We start from the raw sequence: 22,854 nt of genomic DNA on the forward strand, positions 1-22,854 counted from the left end.
ATTAACGAATTAAGCATTAAAAGCTTGAACTTTAAAACACACATACACACACATAAATAAGCCTCTTTTTTTTTGGCCAAGGTTAAAAGGAGCTTGCTTTAAAAAGCCAATTTCAGCTTTTAGTCTAACTGTACCAAAATACAGAAGAGAGCAGTCTCCTCAAATACCAATACATTACCAATTTCTAAAATCCAATAATTCAAAGTGAAACTATTTTTCATGTGTTCTCATTCTAAACAAAACTATTTTTAAATGTATTTTGACACCAGCTTTGTGTCAGTGCCATGGTAGGAATTAGTTTGGCAATTTGACCCATGGTAAATAACAGATTAAATAAAAATTTGATAATTACACACGTGGTACACATTCTTAAATCAAAAAATATTAATTTCTCAATTCTATAAATTAACTGTTATTGACAAGTTTGTTTTGTACACAGTTCTCAAATAGTTTCTAAAAGGCAATATTCTAAAAACCAAGTTTTTATAGTTCGTTTATAACAATCTATAAAGAAATACACTTTCACCTTCAAAAAATAAAACCAAAACTAAAATGTTAGTGCTACAGCCAGTTATCATTAAATTTCACATACTGAACATCCAAAATCCCATTACTCTGTCCAGGTAAGAGCTAGACAACCTGTACCTCTAACAGCTATCTTTCCCAAACCTGGTCCCAACCAATTTCCTAGCTCCCTCTACTTCTAATTAACCTACACTGTTGATAACCTGGACTACAAGCCATTGCCCAAACTGTCAAACCCTGTAATTTTGTTCAAGATTTTACCTCTGCCTGGAAACAACCTTCCTTATCTGGATCAAATGTCCAGTTCAACTGACACCTTCTGTGAGGCCATCCTCAGGTATCCTTTACCACCACCATCACCATCACTTACATGGGGCAAAATAACTATAGTTAGTTTTGTAGGTATGAGTCTCTTCTATTATACGACATGCTTTTTAAGAGAAGGAACTTTTTTGTACTTTTTTCATTTCTATATCCGGAAGCCGGAAACTGTGTGAGAAAGTAATAGAGAGGATACAGTTCAAGAAGACAAAGTGCACCTGAAATCTGCACAGAGGATTCTACAGCAGCTCCGTCCAAAATAAACATAACATGAGCCCAAAATGTAATCTAAAATTTTCTAATAATCACATTTTAAAAGTAAAATAGGGTTTCCCTGGTGGCACAGTGGTTAAGAATCCGCCTGCCAATCCAGGGGACACAGGTTTGATCCCTGGCCCAGGAAGATCCCACATGCCTCGGAGCAACTAAGCTTGTGCGCCACAACTACCGCCCTCTAGAGCCCGTGCTCTGCAACAGGAGAAGCCAGGACAATGAGAAGCCCGCGCACCGTAACAAAGAGTAGCCCCCACCTGCCTCAACGAGAGAAAGCCCATGCACAGAAATGAAGACCCAACACAGCCAAAAATAAAAAATAAGTAAATTAAAAAAAAAGTAAAATGAAGCAGGTGAAACTAATTTTAATATAATTCCTTTAACCGGAATGCTCAAAATGTTATCATTTCAGAATACAATTGATTTAAAAAATAGATATTTTACATCTTTTTTCCATAACTTCCTGAAATTCAGTATGTTTTATACTTACAGAATATTTAAATTTGAACTAGCCACAATTCAAGCTCTCAAAAGCCACATGTGGCTAACTGCTATCATACTTGACAACACAGTTTTTTGCTGAAAATAAAGCTGCATCATTAGTAAAGTGAAACTCTACAAGGCCAGGCAAAGAACAATGACTAGGAAGCAGTAGGCTCAAAAGTTACCAGAGGTTTCTTAAGATTTGGACATGTTCAAATTCCAACTAGAGGAGAGAAAAATCTCATTGAAACCTGGCGCAATGAGTAGATGCTGAAGCAGAATCACCTCCTTAGTAATAGTGCTAAACTACTACTACTTTTTCATAAGAAATGGAATACACTGCCAAAACAAAATTTAAGCCTGTTGAGAAGAAACCAACAAAATCCAGACAACAGCATGATGAACATCCAAGAGTCAATCAAAACTTACTCAACATAAGAAACTGGAAAAATGTGTAACCTATACCAGGGGAAAAAAATCTGACAAAAGAAACAGATCCAGAAACAAGATGATGATATCTTTAAAGACATAAGCTTTAAAATTTTATAAATATATTAAAGGATTTAATGAAAAACAGAAAAAAAGACAATTATTTTGAAAAGAATCAAATGAATTTCTAAAGATGAAAAATATAGTATCTCAAATAAAAAACAACTAGATAGACTTGGCAACAGATTCGACAGTGCAGGAAAAAAAGATCCCTAAATTGATGATGTGAAAATAGAAAGCAAAAAAAGAAACAAAGAACAGAGCATCAAGGACCTGTGAGAATATCAAGGGCAGTCTAAAAATGGTGTAATTGTAGTCCCAGAAGGATAGAGAGATAGAAAAAATATCTGAAGAAACAAAGGCCAAAGAATTTCCAAATCTGAGGAAAACTGAACCCATATATTCAAGAAACTCAATGAACAAAAAACAGGTTAAGCACACAGAAACTGTACCAAGGCACATAATTAACAATCAAACTGCTGAAATCCAGTAATATAAATAAAATCTTAAAAGCAACCAAAGTGAGGGGAAGACACATTACATATAGAGGAACAAAGGTAAGAATTACCACAGACTCCTGGCAGAAAGTAATGCGAACAAGTTTAAGCAAAGGAATAACGCCTTTAAAGTGCTAAGAAGAAAAAAAAAAAAAAAAAAACCTGTAAACTGAAATCTACATAAAGCAAAAATATCCTTCACAGATGGAGAAATAAAAACATTTTCAGACAAACAAAAGCTGAGAATCTGTCAACAGAATGAACCCTAATGTAAACCATGGACTTAGTTAATAATAATGCATCAATATCAACTCTAACAAATGTACCATACCAATGCAATATGTTAATAATAGGGAAGGGGGAGAGACGAGAGTGAGAATGAGGGTATATAGGAACTCTGTACTTCCCGTTCAGTTTTTCTGTAAACCTAAAACTGCTCTGAGAAACAACAGATAGAAACCTATTTCTACACAAAGGAAGACCAACAGAAATATAAGTATGTGAGTTTACCTTTTATTTTCTTACTTTTACTTTTTAAAGAGATAATGGTTTTTAAAGCAAACGTAGCAATAATGTATAAAAATAAAAACATGCAGCATAAAATAGATGACAAAAATAGCACAAAGAATGAGGGGGAGAAAATTTTATTTCCAAATTGGAAGCAACCAAAATGTCCATGAAAGGGGAATGGAGAAATTGTGGTATAAACATATAAAAGAACACTAGGCAACAGTAAACTGGAACAAAATACTGATAGACACAAACATGGATGAATTGCAAAAACATTTTGGTGAGGGAAAAAATCCAGACATTAAAGAGCACATACTGTATGATTCCATTTAGGAATAAATTTGCAAAACTTTGAGCAACCACCAAATACATACAAAGATCACACATTACGAAAGCAGATACTCAACACAGAGAGGCTATACATACGCAGTTAAAAGATTTTTCTGACTTTACAAAGTTATGATCAAGAACAATCATCATCTTCTGAGTTTTAGTTTCCTCATCTGTAAAACAGTGTAGTAATAGTTTGTATACTTCATAAATTTAGTTGTTAAATTAATTAAATAGTTGTTATTAAATAAGCATATATGCTACGCCATTACTTCGCATAGTGCCGGTATGAGCTCAGTAAGTGCTAGCTTCGTAAAGAAATAACCCAGAAAAGGGGGCAAATGGAACAAATGGAGACTGCCACTGGAAGTCAATTGGTTAGCAACGTTCTTATTAAAGAGTCATCACTGTTGAAGAAATCAGAAAGGCAAACACTACATACAGCAAAAGCCAAATGAGAAGTTTTGGAATATATTTGCAATCATTTAATATGACTCTAGAATTGAAAACGATACTACTAAGGCCTTAAAAGAATAGATTTATAAACATATAAAAAGACTAAGCCACAAGAAACAATATCTTCATGTCAGTTAATTTCACAGAAGCAAGCATTTAAGAAAGAAAGTGATTTCAAGCACACATAAAACTAGGGACTGTTCCAATTACAGGAGGTAAAAAGATGACACAAATGTGAGTAGGTGTGAACAAAAAGAGCAAAGCAGGGTGTAGGATGGGCAGAACACAATTATGCGCTACCTTGAAAACAGGAAAACATTTGAATTTAATATGACAAAAAATACACAAATAAGAGAAAGGCAAGACTAATCCTGTCAAGTGGAATAATGCACAATTCCAGCCTCAGCGTTAGGTAAGGTTAAAAAGCTGGGTTCTTTTACAATGCCCACTAAAACACAACCTATTACATTCTTAGCCAGCAAACAGAGAGGGTAGCATTGGGTGTTACAATGTGATAGCATACTAATGCCAGAAATGCCTATTTTCCCCCATGCCCTTCCACCTCCATCTATATCTCCCAAAGTACCCATTAGGTCCAAAACGTCTCTTCACACAGCCTCAGTTCTTTTTTAAAAAATAAAAAAGCAAATAGCTTTACTGAGATATAATTCACATGCCATACAATTCACCCATTTAAAGTATACACCTGAATTTTTTTTATATTCACAGGAATGTGCAACCATCACCACTAATCCCAGAACATTTTCATCACCCTTAAAAGAAACCTGTACCCATTAGCAGTCACTCCCCATTCCCTATGCCCACTCCACACCCCAGCCCTAAGCAGTGAGGCATCTTTTTGTCTCTATAGAATTGCCTATTCTGGACATTTCATATAAATTGAACCATATAATATATAATCTTCCATGACTAGCTTATTTCACTTAACAATGTTTTCAAGACCCATCCATGTTGTGGCATGCATTCATACTTCATCCCTTTTTATTACCAAATAATATTCTACCGTATGGAAATACCACATTTTATTTATTCATTCATCAGCTCATGGACATTTCTTTCCACTTTTTGCCTATTATTAGTAATGGTGCTATAAGTACTGGTATACAAGCTTCTGTGTGGGTATATGTGTTTATTTTTAGCTTCTACTCTTATAATAAAATAAAGTGTCTTCACATTTTCTTTTCTATCATCCTACTTCATTATGGTATCTAACATCTTCCCCATAACAATACGCATACCGGTGGTTATGCCACAAATAACAAGGCATTTTAGGTAAATTACTAGTTCCTATTTTATTTTCCCAAATAATTTATCACCCCCCAATCTATAATCAGCAATCATACTGACAGCGTTCACATTGATATTTAATATTTATTACATGTTCTGATAATGCTATCATTCATCAAGTGGAGGATGTAAAATCTCAAATGCTGAAGTTCCATTTGTTCAACACGCCTCAACCCAAACTAAGGGCTAACATTCCTAGTATTCCTTGTCAGGCATATAGTTACTGGAACCTATCATTTTTACCGTCCTCAACCACCTACACCCCAATAACAAAAAGTATATTTTGTCCACAAAAAAAAAAGTTCAAAAACGAGCACACTTTAAAATGTGACACTAGGCACTTAACATAAAAAATGGTCAAATATACATCACTTTGGTTAAAGTCTGGTAAGATGGCAAAGTGTGTCAAACAGATGTCCATATTAATAAGGATGTTGGCCAGAATCTAGAAAAAGCTTGAACACCATATTTGCGATATTCTGCAACTTCCTAAAGTTTTGAACTGGAAGAGGCCTCAGAGGTCTTTTTAGAAACACAAACTCTAAAACTTAACAGAAATGAAATGGAATCCAGGAGTAATAACCCAGACTACCAGTCTAATCCGCATCAAAATAGGATTCTACCCATTTCAAACAAACAAATACTAACAACAAAAATATCTGCACTAATGGAAAAGAAGAAATCCAAACAACCCTAAAGTTATCCTGAAAGATGGATACTATAACTTGGGATTTTTATTGCAAATAATTTGATACTTCTAAAGTACTGCTTTGAACCGTAAAACAGAGAGAGGGGGCTTCAGATTATCCTCATAGTACTACCTTTCCTTGCATTCTGGTATGCCTTCTTAAGTGGAAGAGAATTGGGAAGAGTTAAAGCTACTGCCCTAAGAACTATATACATCATCTACTACTTGTTACACTGACAACAAATACTAGGATAGTTGTGGCAATTATAAATCACTGTAACATTTTACTTCCCTGCTAAGTAGATGCATGGGAGTCCATGTGTCAAAATTTCATCTACTGTATCTCACAGCAGAAAAAATGTTGAGAACTACTGATCTAGACCAGCAGTGTTAAAGACTTTAAGTTCAGTCCAAAACCTTAGTTCAGCACAAATCCTCATGTAAAATCTAGTGTCATTTGAAAGACAGAAACTTAATAGATTACTATATATTTACTGAGAATCTACATGAAAAGAATGCAAGAACGACTAAGACACAAGCATAAAAACCTTCAATGCACTGTGTATACACCTACTCCCTTTATTATAAGGTCAAACACGGTAAGTACAATAAGACAGATACAAAGTACTATGAGGATTTCAAAAGAAAACTCTTCTAATTGGAAGGAATCAGTTCTTTATGGAAAGCACAGCATTTGGCCTGACCTGGGAAAGGAGATCAAGAAGTGAGATACAGAGGAGAATGAGAAGAGAATAATCTATCTTTATTCATGTCTTCTACTTGAAAGGCATATATTCCCACCAATTTCCTTCAAACAATCAAATTAAGAATGAGGCTAGCACTGTCCTTTTAAACAAGTGTTGTTGAGCATTATTCTTTAAGGAACCAAGCTTTATTAATAAGGAAGGACATAATGTCATCTTTGTTATCTTGTTATACGGGCATATTAAAGACGGCCCTGGTCACTTCCAAGCTTAAAAGACTTTTCAACAGCTCTTCCTTAGCTGAAGAACAAGTCCAAACTGCTCAACATCCAACGTGCTCTACAATCTGGTCTCAAGCTCTCTTTCCCATTTTACCATCTTCTACTTCTGAAACACCCTCCAATCTAGCCAAACTGTGTCCAATACATACCTCTCACTTTTCTGTTTTAGTTCTTTTGCTCAAAATGATTTCTCTATGTGAAATACCTTTTCTACACCTCTGACAATAAAACCTGACATCCAGCTTAAATATCAATTCTTCCATGAAGCATTCCCTGGTCACTTCTGAACTCTTCCTTCCCTGAACTCCCTAATCCATGCCTTGTGTCTAAGATTTACACATCACTTGGTAATTAATGTAGCATAGTAATTAATGGGGGTTTTACCCTTTCTACACCATTACCTACTAGAAGCAAAGAGCTATATCTTAAATGTGTTTATATTTCTGCATCAACAATACAGAAACAATAGTTAAAGTAGTAAAAATAGAAAAGGAATAGAGTCCAAAGGAAGGGGTAAGGGAGCAGAGCAATGGACGTTGCTTTGGGGCTACCATATTTACCAGCTGAAAGAAAAGGGGTAGGGCAGTAAAAAGAAATTGTATAGAGAGCCTGTCAAGTCATTACTTAAGACTTGGGGAAGCTACGAAAGAAGAAATGAAAGCTCATATATGAGGTTCCTAAGACAGACAGCTGGGCATAGGTACTGACTGCCTTTAAACACCATTAAAAAGCCAGGTGGAGAATTCCAAAAAAACATCATTAATAGCAAAGGTTTTAATATATATTATGAAAGATTTCTGATGCTTAAAGTCAACAGGCCTTTTAATTTTGGTTTATATTTTTATTTATTTATTTATTATTTTTTTTTTTTTCTTTTTTTGCGTATGCGGGCCTCTCACTGCTGTGGCCTCTCCCGTTGCGGAGCACAGGCTCCGGACGCACAGGCTCCGGATGCGCAGGCTCAGCGGCCATGGCTCACTGGCCCAGCCGCTCCGCGGCATATGGGATCCTCCCAGACCGGGGCACGAACCCGTATCCCCTGCATCGGCAGGCGGACTCTCAACCACTGCGCCACCAGGGAGGCCCTGGTTTATATTTTTAAAAAGAAATGTATGACTAATGGAACAAGTCAATTTCTACTCCAACAACGTAAAACACTGACCAAAAAAACCTGTTAATTCTAGGGAAAGAAATGCTTAAAGGTAATAAATATTTTAAGCAACTAAATTCTAGAAACCAAGCATAAAGAACTTCCACACATAACTCCAACTTTATGTTAAATTTCTCATGTTAAAGAGACATAGATGTAAAGCATATAAGACAGAGAACCAATTAACTTCAACTACAATCAACAGATACAGTGCCATCTTATTAAACACAATAAAAGTGTACAGCCAAGAAATAACACGACACCTACAATTTATTGTAATCAAAGGACAACAGTTCAATCATAAAATAAAACTGAGAAAGCCAAAAGAGTAGAAAAAGAAAGAGAAGAGATACAAGTAGTTTAACTTTCAAAGTTCACATCTATCAGATCAATTTCCAAGTTTAGAAGTTAACTTTCTAAAAAAAAAAAAAAAAAAATCTACTATCCTACTAACAGAACCAGCAAGGAAACAAATAGAATGGTAAATAAACTGTGAAGTAGTCATACAATGGCATGTGAGGGCATGGAAAATAAATGGACTTTAGCTACACGTACTAATAGTATCCTGCTTAAGAATATAGGCCAAGAGAATAATAACTACAAATTCTTAATAATTCTTAATCCTGGGGTTAGAGATAGAAATAAGACTGTGAATGTTCACACAGGGGACTTCAACAGTACTGGTAGTTTTACTCTTTCAGTGAGGTAGTAGATCCACAAGTGAATGTTTTATTATTCTTTATATACCATTATATTTTTTATATATTATTTACATCTTCACCTCTAAGTGTAAAAAATTTTATTAAAAATGATTTAAATTCCCAAAAAAAGTTACCTTTTCTGAAAACTTCACATATTGGATTGTCATTAGAATAAGGAAGTACCAAAGAAGTGCTGGGCTGAATACAGACCTATAACTCATTCATGTTATAAATAAAACCAAAGCATTTCCAATATACATTACAGAAATAAATATTTGAATTAATAACCTTTACAGAAAAAAGCACTTAAGCCTCTTGCAATAACCTAGAACCTGCATTTACATGCTAGCAGAATGAAGCAAGAGTATTTAAATTGGTTTATATCTCCTACAGGGTACTTTCTAACATTTCTAGCTCACCAGTGTAAGTTGACTACCTATGTCTTTTCTTACTAAAACCTTTGTAGCACTGATAGCGTAAGTCAATAGATTCCTGCTCCCCCTCCCCCAAAAGTAGACACTTTAGTGAGGACAATGGTGGTAGCATTATCTAACTAACTAAAAATATTCCCCCTAAACCATATGAAAAAACAAGGTGGAAAAGGAAATCCCACACAAAACCAAGCTTTCAGCATAGCCTAAAGACAAAAGAAAAAAAAAAGTTCTCTATGAATGGAAACAGAAAAATCACCAAATCCCAGTACTTGACTAATCTCCCAAGCTGTCACTCCACCCCCACTCACCACAAGACTTGGTGCCAGCAAACAGGCCTAAGGGTCATTTGCAAGGACCACCAAAAATATTAAACCCACCCTAAATCTGGGAAAATGGGCAGATAAGAATACAGTGTAGAGGGAAGGAAGTTCAAACTTCTGGTGATTTAAAGAACAGGTGCCATTTAAAGCGCTAGCCACCATGTAAGGGGGCACAACCTTGAAACACATGGCCTCTGGGAGAAGACAGGCAAAAGGAAGGAAAGAGTGTCCTTTGGCAATTGTATGGTAAAGGGAAAAAGAAAAAGGGGAAAATTTAAGGTCCTGCAAGACCAAAAAGAATCATAAAATTGGAAGTCTCACAACCCTTCTCTCCAACCATTAAAACAAACAAATAAGAACTACTGAAGTAACAGGACTATTTTATACTGACAGAAAAGGGCACCATTAAACTAGGAATACTGTAAAACCCCCCAATATCACAAAAATGAACAAAAGAAAAGTGAAATCCAGAAAATCAGGAAACAGAATTTGACATATCATGTGAGGAAAACCTACCAAAAACAACCTCAAAGCAGCAAAAACTCTGTAAGTCAGTATTCCAAATAGAATTCAATATATTCTGTTAATATATTATTCCTAATATATTAATAATTGGATTAAACATATTCAAACAAGCAATTGAGGATATGAAAACCACTTTGAATCAGACAGAAACTAAAAAACAAAAATGAGAAACTTAAAAAGCTGACTGAATTCCAAAAAGAAATAGAAAAAGATTATTGCAGAAATGAAGAATAAATTGCAAGGCACCCAAGGGAGAACTGACTCAAATGAAAATGATCTACCACAGTCCATAACATAACAGCATGTGTTATGAGCCACATCCATCCACATCTGGTGCTGTTTCATTTGATTTCAGATAACTCTCAATCCATCACTTCACAATAACTCACAAGCCACAACCTTTCCAAAACTCACCTACATAAGCAAACTTCATGTCTTTTTCATAGCAAAGAGCCATATTTACTCTTTATGTAATACGTAACCATTTAACATGTTTAACAGCATGACTGCTGTTTTAAAACGTTTATTAGGTTCCTATCTTTTCTCTTTACTGTGTCACTGACAACGTTTCTGAGTATTGTTTTCCTGGCTCCATTGATGCCATGTACCCCGTGGTCTTTATTATACAACTTTTCATCGCACAGTGATTTTCAGGAACACACATGCCACGTTATAGTAGAAGTGACTGTATATGTATAGTTATATACTAACCCACACATATATATATGTGTGGGTTAGTATATACACACATATTTCTTAGCTCTGCTGAAAAGGCCTAGAAACAATGACACCCCAAGAGCAATGAGCACACCTAGCACCCAGATCTTGGTTTCTAAATGCCATCCTCCAACGAAAGGAGCCAGGGCTCCTCAGAAAAGAGGATGATTCCAGGACTGGGAAAGGTAAAATACAAGATGAGTCTGGAGCAATTAAACAGTCTCCTGCTTTGTTTAGAAAAAAATGTTTATTGTTTGGTTTTTTTTTGCTTTTTTGTTTGCTTGTTTGTTTAACTTAAGACAATCTTATTGAGACCACAGTATCTGAAATTTCTCACTTCTAGTTTCCAAGATAAAATGCTGAAAACCTTGAGATAATCTAAAACAGGGTGCTCTGCCTTAGGGCAGGCATACCCTTAGGCTTTTTTAAATAGATAAATCCTCTCTGTTCCCGGACCACTACATACCTTCACTTCCACTCCATTTCAAACACCCATTCCATGGGCAACTCCTTAGGCCTTGTCATTAACAGGAACTGTTTCATTTCTGAGAGTAAGTTATACATCCCACTCTCTGACTATACCCTCTTTATCCATCTAGGCACTCTATCACAAGTAAATTCATCATCTTTCTCTAAAACCTAAACCTCCACTTGTGCTTCCTATTTCAGTAAACCACCCATTCATTCCCTCAGTTGCCCAAGCCATAAACCTAATCATTACCCTTAACTCTTTCACCTTCCACAAGCCCTCCATCACTGAGTCCTTTCATTCTACCTCCTATATATCTCCTCAAACCCAACTATTTCTTCAATCCTCATCCCATTACCAAAGTCCAGGCATGCATTCATTCATTCATTCATTCATTCATTTATGGCTGAGTTGGGTTTTTGGTGCTGCACACGGGCTTTCTCTAGTTGCAGCAAGTGGGGGCTACTCTTCTTTGTGGTGCGCTAGCTTCTCACTGCGGTGGCTCCCCTTGCTGCGGAGCACGGGCTCTAGGCGTGTGGGCTTCAGTAGTGTGGCTCGCAGGCTCTAGAGAGCAGGCTCAGTAGTGGTGGCGCACAGGCTTAGTTGCTCCGCAGCGTGTGGCATCTTCCCAGACCAGGGCTTGAACCCATGTCCCCTGCATTGGTAGGCGGATTCTTAACCACTGGGCCACCAGGGAAGCCCTGCCTACCAGTTGTAACTCTCGCTGAAGAAGTCTACACAGTGCAATCAGTATCACCTTTTAAATGAATTTCCTCCCAGACTTAAGATGCTTAAATTTTCCCTAAAATAAAGTACAAACTCCTTAACACAGCTTAAGGGCTCTTCATAATCTGGTCCCTATTTATCTCTCCAGTCTAATCTCTCTGGCACTGCCTGATCCATCCATAGTGTACTCTTTGAGTTTCTCCAAGCAACCCAAGGTCCTTAAGTGTATCTCTTGCCCTTAACAGGTCTAGTAAACTCTACCTACTCTCTTCACAAGGCTAAGTCCTATTCACTCTTTAGACTTCAACCTAAGTTGAAAATGTCACTTCCAGTGGAATAAATTTTCCTGGCTTCCCTGAAACTGGGTTAATTGCCCCTTCTATGTGCTCCTGTAGCACTCTGCACTATACACATCAAGCACATAGCAAAGTGAATTATAAACCTATATGTATCCAAACTCCCATGTGACTGTGAAAGCCATGCCTTTTCACTTATTCCTCATCACCTAGCCCCGTAGACTGAATGAATAAGATAATGAAAATCAAACTGTGAAATTGCCAAAGTAACACAATGTTTACAAAGAGTTAGAACCCAATGACTCCTGGCTCAGTAGCACAATATTCTTTCCACAATACTTTGTATCACTTAATTTCACTTTCATAAACAAGTCAACGTTAATTATATATAAAGCATGTAACCTAGACTTAAAAAGGATCTAGATATCTCACTATAATTAAAGTGAAGCCCAGAAAGGGCTAAAGAACAAAACACCATAAAACAGCAATGTCAAGATTTGTCGTTTTGATTTTCTTTAATTATATACTTTAATCTCAAGAATTAGGTTTTTAAAATTTTTAAGTTGAAAAACTTTTAGATGTTTCATTACTTCAAGGTTAACAAAGTTAGTAAAAACAGAACAAATGAATCACCAATTCACTTAAAAGTTTCCACAAAATTACCTGAAATGTTACAACAAAACACAAGAAGTTAACTATGGTGTAAGAGTAATAAAGATAATATTGAGTCATTATTATACGTATACATTATAAACCACCTATGGGTACCAATCATGCTCAAGGCACTATGAAACATATTCACTGAACATACAAAGAGATATAAAACAGGACTCCTGTTCCCAAGAACCTTAAACTAAGTTTTGGAAATCAAGACCCAACCATCACAGAATTAAACAGAAAAATTACATGACAAATTATTCACTTAAACTGTTAACAGTTTCAAAAGAAAAGATTCTGTGCTAAGGAGATCCAGGAACGTAAAGAAAAATTACAATCTACTGCTTGAGCAATCAGCATAAACTCAAAATTTCTCAGCTTGGTCAGCTGAAAAGGCTCTAAAACAATGATATTCCAGTATCAACGAGCATACCTACTGCCCAGTTCTTGACTTCTAAATACTCTTAACCCAATGAAAGAAACCAGGACTCCCTGAAGAAATGGCTGATCCTAGGACAGCTGCAGGAAAAGCAGAAGATGAGTCTGGAATACCTACTGTCCCCAAAGTAAGGAAGTGCTCCAAAAATGATAGGAACATGTCAAAACAATCAATGAGTTAAGTTGAAGGAGTTCCCACTGACCAAATCTGAGTTAATTTGGAACATCGAAATGAATACTGACAGGGGACTTCCCTGGTGGCACAGTGGTTAAGAATCTGCCTGCCAATGCAGGGAACACAGGTTCGACCCCTGGTCCGGGAAGATCCCATATGCCACAGAGCAACTAAGCCCATGCACCACAACTAGCAAGCCTGCGCTCTAGAGCCCACGAGCCACAACTACGGAAGCCCATGCGCCTAGAGCCCGTGCTCCGCAACAAGAGAAACACCGCAATGAGAAGCACGTGCACCACAATGAAGAGTAGCCCCTGCTCGCCACAACTACAGGAAGCCCGTGTGCAGCAATGAAGACCCAACGCAGCCAAAAAGAAATAAATATTTTTTAAAAATGAATACTGACAGGTGATAGAGTATAACCTACTTCATAAAAAAAGAATCTATAAACTTATACTGATATTAAATAAGCAATGAAAAGGAAAAGCTCTAATTTACAATTGAATAGAAGGCCGACTAACAAATGTAGAAGGAATAATAGAAAAACACCACTTTGAAACCGCTGTGTAATAACTGATTCAGGCAAGAATCATCAACAAATGCTAAAACCATTATGTGAACATTCTGGGGGAAGACAGAGTATTCACACAGTCTCAAAGGGTCTCCCCAAAGATTATTCAACAATAACAAAGGGGACAATGAAAACTTTTACATGGAGTTTTCAAACCTTAACTAAGTGATCCAAGTAAACAACAACAATGGGTCAAAGAGACATTATACTGCCTTTTTTTATGAAGGATATATCATCACTTATGTGGTATTCCTGCATCCTACAAAACAAAGGAACTGTACTCTTCAAAACTATTCATGCCAGAGAAAAAAAAACGTTGAAGGATTGTCTCAGATTAAAGGAGATAGGACAACTAAAATATAATAAATAACACTGAATTAGAAAAAAAACACTATTAAAGGATATTATTGGCACAACTGAAGAGATTTCAACATGAACTGTATAGTAAATTATTGTATCAGTATTAAATTTCTTGAATCCATCATACTGTGGTTATGTAAGAATATCTCTTATTCTTAGACAATATTGCTGAAGCACCTGGGGTAAAGGATCATGATGTGCAAGACCTACTTTCAAATGGTTAACAATAAAAACAATTATAATAGGAAAAAGAAGAAAAAGGAGAAAAGAAAAAAACGAAGAGGAAAAAGATCTACAGAGTGGATTCCTGCTATTACAGCACAATACATAATATGCTGAATGAGATTAGTATGTTTAATATGTGGTTTCCTTGTTAGCAAAGTACATTAATGCAGCATTTTCAATCTATCCCTTGTATGCATCTGTGATGTTCTGCCTCAGATGATATGCCTCTGACTTTAACTGAATAAACTTGAATCTTTGGCATATTCCAGAAGATGTAATCAAGGAGCTTCAAATTATAGATAAAATAAAATAATAATATCTGTTTCCAGAGTTTGGGGCCACTCTGCAAATACAGAGAATCATAAGGCAAATATGCTAAATATATTAACAATCGGTGAATCTAGGTGACAGGTATATGAGTTCACTGTACTAGTCTTGTAACTTTTCTCTAAGGTTTTCCCAAAGCAAAACATTAAAACAACAACAACCTTCTGCCAATACCAAAACTTTACTTTGGGAAAACTGAGCCATTTTTGAAAAACAAAATCTCAACTCGCAGATTCTTTTCTCCCTTTCCCTTCATAATCCATGTGAAAATAAGCTTAACACCATTAAGAAAAAGGTTTTCAGCATCAAAATAAACATTTTTCTAAAACAGTCCCCAACTTGCAAACAGGTTATGTTCCAAAAGCTCATTTGTAATTTAGGTATTTAGAATGTGGAATGATCTTCACCATTACAAATAGTTGTTAGGTTCCTAATGCTGGTCACAAAAGCTCTCACAAAATGGAATCTCAGGAAATGATATTATACTTAGGCTCGATAACTCTGGGATTCCTGCCTTGGCCCAGAATACATATATTAATATGTACAGGAAATGCACAAACTAGTATTTTATAATCTGGAAAGTACTTTTATAATTTTTAAAGTCTCATTTGGGAAAACTGGTTTGTGTTGGTCATTTCAGTTGATTAGGACAACTTCCACTCAATTCAACATTTATGGAGATTTAATATGTGGCATGACAGACTGGTTGGTACTGAGCATACAGAAAGAGCAACACAGTCTTTGACATAGGAACTCCGCCTAGCAGAAGAGAATGACATCAATTATAATACTTTAAATAGTCCATAATGGATTTTACTCTACAAATAGTGTGTGTATCAAGAACAAGGGAGGAAAACTTTGTCTAAAAACATTAAAATCAGTATCAAGATAACATCTAAGCTACAACTTAAAGGATAAATATGAGCAAGTGAGCATTCCAATCCCTGGCAAAAACATGAATGAAGATATAGATATATTACATTCAGATAATGGAGAAAAACTATAATTAAGCAATAACTAAACAAGATATATACAACTTATACTACGTGTCTTAAAGAAAATAAACAAGATGTGTGACAGAGTAACTAACGGACTGCAACATTAAACAGTATGGTCTGAGTGAGAAAGTGAGATCTGGGCCAAGTTCCAAAGAGGTTAGCCAGGCCAGCCTTATGAAAAGCATCTCAAGCAGGTAGTACAAAAAGTGCAAAAGACCCTAAAAAGGAAGTAAAAAGTTTAAAGAACACTGAGAGGTGCAAGTGGCTGGCATCCAGTGAATGAAGGGAAGAACAATGAGAAGGAGAAAGATCATTCAGGGCCATTCAGGTCGCAGAAAAGAATACAGGCCATTCGAGAGGAATGGGCAGTCACTGCAAGATTTTTAGGGAAAATGACATGACTGAAGTTCTTAAAATGGTTCCTAGGGCTGCTGTGTGAATAAAGAACTTGTGAGGAACAGGAAAAGAAACAAGAAGCCCAGTCAGGAGGCTACTGCAGTAATTCATGCAAGAGATAATGATGCCTTGAAATAAAGAGGTGAAGGCAGTGAAGTCTAAGAGCAGTGGATTGGCTCAAGATAGATTGTGAAGGTACAACATAACGTGTGCATGGGTTGGATCTGAGATTAAAGAAAAGAATCCGAAATGATATCTTAGGTTTCTGGCTTGAGTCCTGCCATTTATTGAGATGGGGAGGGCCAGCAGAGACACCAGGGTTTGAGGGTAGGAGAGAGAAGGTTGGGGGAGAGGAATAAATAGCTGTATCTTAGTCATGTGGTTAACATTATGTTTGAAATCCCAACTAGATTTCCAAGTGGATATCAAGCTCAGGAAAATTCTGGGCTAGAAAAATAAAAGTGGGAGACATCAGCATGAAAATAATAGCCTTTTCAGAGAGGAGCAAACAGCTGGCCTTAACTGGGTCATAGAAACTGAAGAGTTGTGGCTGACAATGAGCCTAGAAAGATAGGATAGAATCATACTATGAAGTGAACCGTGACTAATAATGGCAACAGCAGTAGCGGTAATGATAGTAACAGTAGGAGAAAAAAGTACTGCGTTTTAGGTACCAAGGACTGTGCTAAAAGCTTGATAATACACATCTCATTCAATCGTCTCAACAACTCTACAAAGTAAATAACATTATAATCACTATTCTATACACTGAGCCTCAAGAAGACTGAGAAATTGCCAAAGAAAAAGTGCTAGAGTGGGTATTCTAAAACTTGGGCAGTCAGATTTTAGAGGTCAACCTCTTATCTTTTAAATTACTGCCTCTTTACTGATTTTACATGCCTTCAAAGTTTTTTTTTAAAGAAGAATGCAATTTAGATCTGAATTTTAGAAATGTAATTCTAATCTCTATGTAAAAGATGGATTGCTAGGGGTGGGGATAAAAAGTGAGACAAGCAAATACAATATTAGTCAATGCAAGAGCACCTTGTTTTAATAAGCCAACAGCTACAAGTTATCTTACCAGGTTAAATGGAGAGTATCCTTTTGTTCCAAGGGTCACAAATCATACCTCAAACTAATCCAAGTCAAGCTCCACATGCATGCTGCTGGCAACAAAAATAACCTGGTGAAAAGGTCCAGCTCGTGCAGTATAAATTTACCACCCACTACCAAAACGTTTCTTAAAACATATAACAATGTAACTTTATTGATAGCTGAATTTAAGTTCATAAATTAAAGTTTACATTTTTGTATAAGGAAGAAAATAAAATTAGTATTGATTCAAGACAACCATAAAAAGATGTGCCTTGGTTGATAGTTATTAGACGTCTGATCAGCTAGTGTCTGTTTTTCACCCATGTTAACAATTCCTCTGGCTTTCAGCATCAACAGGTATTAAACTGATAAAGAAGAAAATTATCTGCTGTCATACACCAATATTCAAAAATCTGGTATTCCACTTCATAAGCCAGCTAATTTTCTTAACTCATATGCTTATGATTTCATCTTGAGTGATTACTAAGATGATTCAATATTAAATACTAAGTTCAGTAAATACCAATTTAGTAAATACAAAAATATTAAAATCAGTAAATAACATATATCTATATAAATAATATAGTATTTATTCAATATGTGCCAACACATATCCCGTGCCATGCATGAGACTTATTAACAAATGAGCTTATACTTTCAATTATAATAAACTGGACACAGGATCCATTTAACATAGAGTACACAGATAAACTATACACAGATAAAGCACACCTAAATAAAATAATTTAGTTCCACCAAGCAAGTAAAATGAAGAATAAAAAATTAAAATTACCAACTAAAGAAAACCTATTTTTTAGATATACCTATTCCAGGTATGTTATAAAAATATTTTTGTAATTTCAAATTTTAAATATCATATCTTAAAGACAACTCCCCCAGATAATTCCTTAAAGACATGTTTCAGTGAAAAGTAGGAAAGATACTGATATTTCACTTTTTTTTTTTAATGTAGAGAGATCATGGAAGTTAGAATCCAACAATGATTGCAGATCAGCCAACTAAACATTTTATGTTTAATCTGACAATGAATTTAAGATGCTGGGATATTTTATCCCAAACAAATATATGAGCATTCTCCTGTATTTATACATTACATTAAGTCCTTTTGGTAATAAACACTAAAGGTACAGGTATTGGGCAGAGTACCTATACAATCTACATAGGAAGGAAGGGATGTATGCAGGAAGAGATGAAGGCAGACGAGGCAATATGCATTTTTGTACATCAAGTCTCAGGGAACGCCCTAGGAACTATCACACCATTATTTCATTTAATTCTAACAATTCTATGGGGCAGGTGGTGTAATTCCTTCCCATTTTACAGAAGACGTCTCATAACTTTGTCAATGGTAGAGCTAGGATCAGAACCAAGATCTGATGACAAAGTCAAGCAGCCTTCCTTTATGAGGACTTGCAAATCAGCACAATGTGTTAGAGTGTTCTATGCAGGAAGTTATCTAACTAGAAGACAGATTTGATTTTCCATATTTACACTTCTCTTATTACTTCAAACATTGAGAGGGCACTCACTTCTCAATTTACTAAGAACGTTCAGAAATTTTCTTTCTAATCTAGAAAAAGGCAATGCTGATCATTTTCAGTCCACAAAGCAGTATTTTCATTGCCCCATCGCTGATAAAAGAAAACTTCAGCTAGACTTTGTAACATTCATATGTACCATGAGTATATCTTCCAAAACAAACAAAAAATAGGTGCATGGTCTGATTACAAGACAGAATATATAAAATAAGAAATGCCCAAAGAAAATCTAGGACCATCATCATTGTGTGTTACTCTAAATTCCTCTTGCCAGACTTTATAAAAGCAGCAAAGGGAGGAAAAAAAAGTGGCTTCCCAAAACCACACTGATAAGCATGCTACTTCCCAGTAACAAATTTACTTATGGCTTCCCCCTCCTAAATCGGAAAACAAATCTACTAAAAAGATTTTATTAAAATATTTCAAACTTCAAAATCACGTTCTAATAAACACTTGCACAATTACTTAACCACTCTCAGAATACACTTAGATATTTCTCTTGGTAACCAAAAAATTAATGAGTGACGACACTGCTACTGCTTGAATATTAATAAAATTAATATTAACCTGCACTGCATTCTTAATGTAAAATACAAAGCAATAATGCAACTGCTTTGAAAAATAAAACATCACCATTCAAAACAACTCATCTTTAAAAGATTATTTCCAGTTGCATTTACAAAATAATCTTTGTCAAACATACCCATTAAGGAAACATAAAAACTCTAACAATATAGAAGATTGTTCTCAATCCCTAATTCAACATGGTGACTTTACAATTATTATTTCTGAGCCCCAAAGAGCTATTTTCCTTCTACTGAGCACTCCCCACCACTCATTCACTCATTGCCCTAAACAATTTTATTGGACTTTTGCTGAGAAGCAATTTAAGGAGTTAACATGATTTTATCACCTTTGCTCCAGTATGAATAAAACCATAGTTTCATATATAACAACAGTGTGAATTAAATGAAAAAGCTGTGTTTAGAGAGGTCACTACCATCTCACAATCGTTGACGGCTTTAGTAAGTAAGTTTCTATGGAAGCACTCTTCCAACAGAATTATTAAAGCCTGTGTCTGCAAAGTATTTAAATCACTAGTTTTAGTTCTTCAGAGTATTTTCATTTTAACACCATTATCACAAATTTTTACTACGACGCTCTGAGAATTAGAAGTGATTTCAGAATCAGTTAGTGCATCATCATATAGAACTAATCTTAATGTTTTATATAGCATGTGTTCACTATGTTTGATATAAAGTCTAACTAAAATTGTCTTCCACTTTAGTGAAAACACTTGACTTTTTTCTTAAAAGTTGCCATTCACAGGAAAACAAATGAGTAAAGACTGAGCCTTCCAAAACTAAACCAAAAAAACAAAAAACACCCCAAACCAAAAGACGTATATACAAAAGCCATAATAACACAATATAGTTATTTTATCCTCATTTCCTAAATTCACGCTATTAAAATAAATGCCGTTTTTGTGTTTGCAGAAAAATCTTTAAGCTATTTTGTTTAACTTTTCCACAGACTGTACAAGTACTGCCAAGGTAACAGATTTTTAAACTGACAACTGGAGTACTTGGCAGATGCCAAAACAACACAGCTGGATTCTTAAAGGAAAAGTGCTCTTCTGTAATGTACACCTAATTACAGCTTTAGAGAACCTTCTCTCCATACAGTAATAGATACAAGACACAATGAAAACATACTGTGCTAAAACTTGAAAATTTTTAGACAGTATTTGTTTTAAAATACACACACTCTCAACACACCACAGCAGGCCTTTCTAAAAGCACACTTATTGGAATCACAATCTCATTGTAAAATAAAATGCAGGTTAACACGGTACTGCTAGTCTTCAGTCTTCACATGGTTCCCTACTGGATCATGACAGAAGGCTCGCTTCTTATCTCAGTAATCAGTCATCAGGTCTGAGGACATTTTTATAGTTACACTTTAAAGGGAAAAAAACCAAAAAACAAAATAACAACAAAAAAAAAACCCTTGTTTTTCTAATTCAGAAATGCTCATCTTTTCCAAACTTGTTTGCACTATCTCACCTACTAATAAATCGTCACTGATCAAAGACAGATGGAATCGAACTAAAAGGCAAAGTTTCTTATCACACAAAACCTTCCCTGCGAGCCGGGATCTACTTAGATGGACGTCCTGGGTGAGGGCAGCGAGCGGCTCCCTCTGTAGCCCCTTCCCTCCCCGCGACGTCTCCCCGCACGGTCGGGCGTCCGCACCCGCAGGTGCCCCCAGCCCGGGCCACCTCTTGGCCCAAAGTACCGACCCGGCCACTGACATCCACACACACATCCACACACACATCCACATCCACACACACACGGCCACACACACACACACACACAGTTCCACTCCGTTAGACCAACCTTCTCCTAAACAGAAGTGGGGGAACTTCTTCGAGTCCAACAACACCGCAAAACGCCCCCCCCACCCCCCGGTAATCCGCTTCGGGGAGACCCCGGCCTCACACTGAAAGATTAAGAAAACGGCCCTCGGGCGTTCCCCTACAGAGAGGCTCCGGGCCCCCAGGGAACTCCTTCAACTTTCAAGGAGGCGACGTCCACCACCGCCCCCCAGCCCCAAACACGGCGCGCGCCCTGGGAGGCTCCTCGCGCCGAGCCTGCGCGGCCGAGCCTCCCTCCACCGGCCCGCGACACCCCTTCAGACCTCGGGCCCGCCCTCGGGGCACCCCGCCCCCACCTCCGCAGGCGCCTTGCCCCTCGCCTCCGACCCCGACGCGACCACCGCTCGCAGCCTCCCCTCACCCCACCCGCCCCGCCGCCGCGCGCCTCGACCCCTGCTCTCTGCCAGCCGGACACCACACCGTCCCGCTGTCCCCGGAGCCCCGCAGGCGCCCCTCCTGGGCCATGTCGCCCCCCCTCCCCGGCGCCCCCAGCCCCCTCGCCGAGACGCCGCCCCTCTGGCCCCGCGGACTGAGCCCTGCCGCCCGCGGCCCTCACCGTCTCTCCGGCGCAGCTGGCGGGCGCACACAAGCCGCAACGGGGGCCCGCCACCAGCGCTCCGCGCCGCCCGGAGCCGCCTCCTTCAGCCCGGGACTCGTCGGGACATCAGCGCACGGATCCCCACACCGGGGCTATTTTTAGGAGACAGGCCCGGGCCAGACCGGAACTCGTTCCTGTCGGCGCGCGTGCGCACTATTTCGACGGTACTCTGTGTCCCTCCGCCAAGCTCGCCTTTTCCTTCACTTCCCTTCGCACCCTCTCTGGCTTCTCCCTCAAGGTTTCTTCACAGAGCTGATTTATCCTCTTGGTGGGTCCTAGAGCACTTGGAGTGGGAAAGACAAGGGTGCGGGCAAAGAGAGTCACACTGTTTGGAAGCGAGCACTACCCCACAAGGACGTGAGGGGCGGACTATGTTTTCTTGTGGGTGAGGAGACGGATCACCCGGCACAGGAAGGAGATGACGGCGGTTTGGCGCCGGGGCTACAGGCTGGAGCTCGCTTCCCTCTGAAGGACCGTGTTCTCCTGGAAGGGATACTGGTCACTTGATGAGGACCCGGGCGCCTCCTAGGGCGGGGCAGCCCGGCGGCGTCGCGCCCTGTAGCCCTGCCTCCCCCACTGCTGCCTCCCTGACCAGCCGTGGGGGCCGGGCTCAGAGCCGCTCCAGAGACGCGGCGCGTGGCAAATCGCCTCGCTTGGCCGCCGGCTCCAGCCAACCCGGGGCGCCGGGGGGCGGGGTCCCAGGGGCGGGGCCGGGGCTCAGGGCGCGAGTCAGTCAGTCGTCCGGAGTCCGGTGCCAGGCGGCGTCCTTCGGGAGGGCCCAGACACCCCCTGCCGGGCTCCTGGAGTGGCTG

The 22,854-nt window shown here is 38.1% G+C and overlaps 1 protein-coding gene across 5 annotated transcripts in view; it reads right to left on the reverse strand.

Moving 5' to 3' along the window:
* MEF2A (myocyte enhancer factor 2A) overlaps nucleotides 1–22,543 on the reverse strand; it is a 171,012-nt gene extending 148,469 nt beyond the window's left edge. For 2 of the 5 annotated variants that reach the window (XM_082619381.1, XM_082619385.1), the window contains exon 1: nucleotides 22,001–22,543. The gene's annotated coding sequence lies outside the window, so the exon portion shown is untranslated. The remainder of the gene's footprint in view (nucleotides 1–22,000) is intronic. The other 3 variants (XM_082619383.1, XM_082619382.1, XM_082619384.1) reach the window with 3 other exon arrangements.
* Nucleotides 22,544–22,854: the final 311 nt, after the last annotated feature.

The sequence above is a fragment of the Mesoplodon mirus genome, assembly GCF_964341445.2.
Source record: "Mesoplodon mirus genome assembly, chromosome: 4".
Lineage (NCBI taxonomy): Eukaryota > Metazoa > Chordata > Mammalia > Artiodactyla > Ziphiidae > Mesoplodon > Mesoplodon mirus.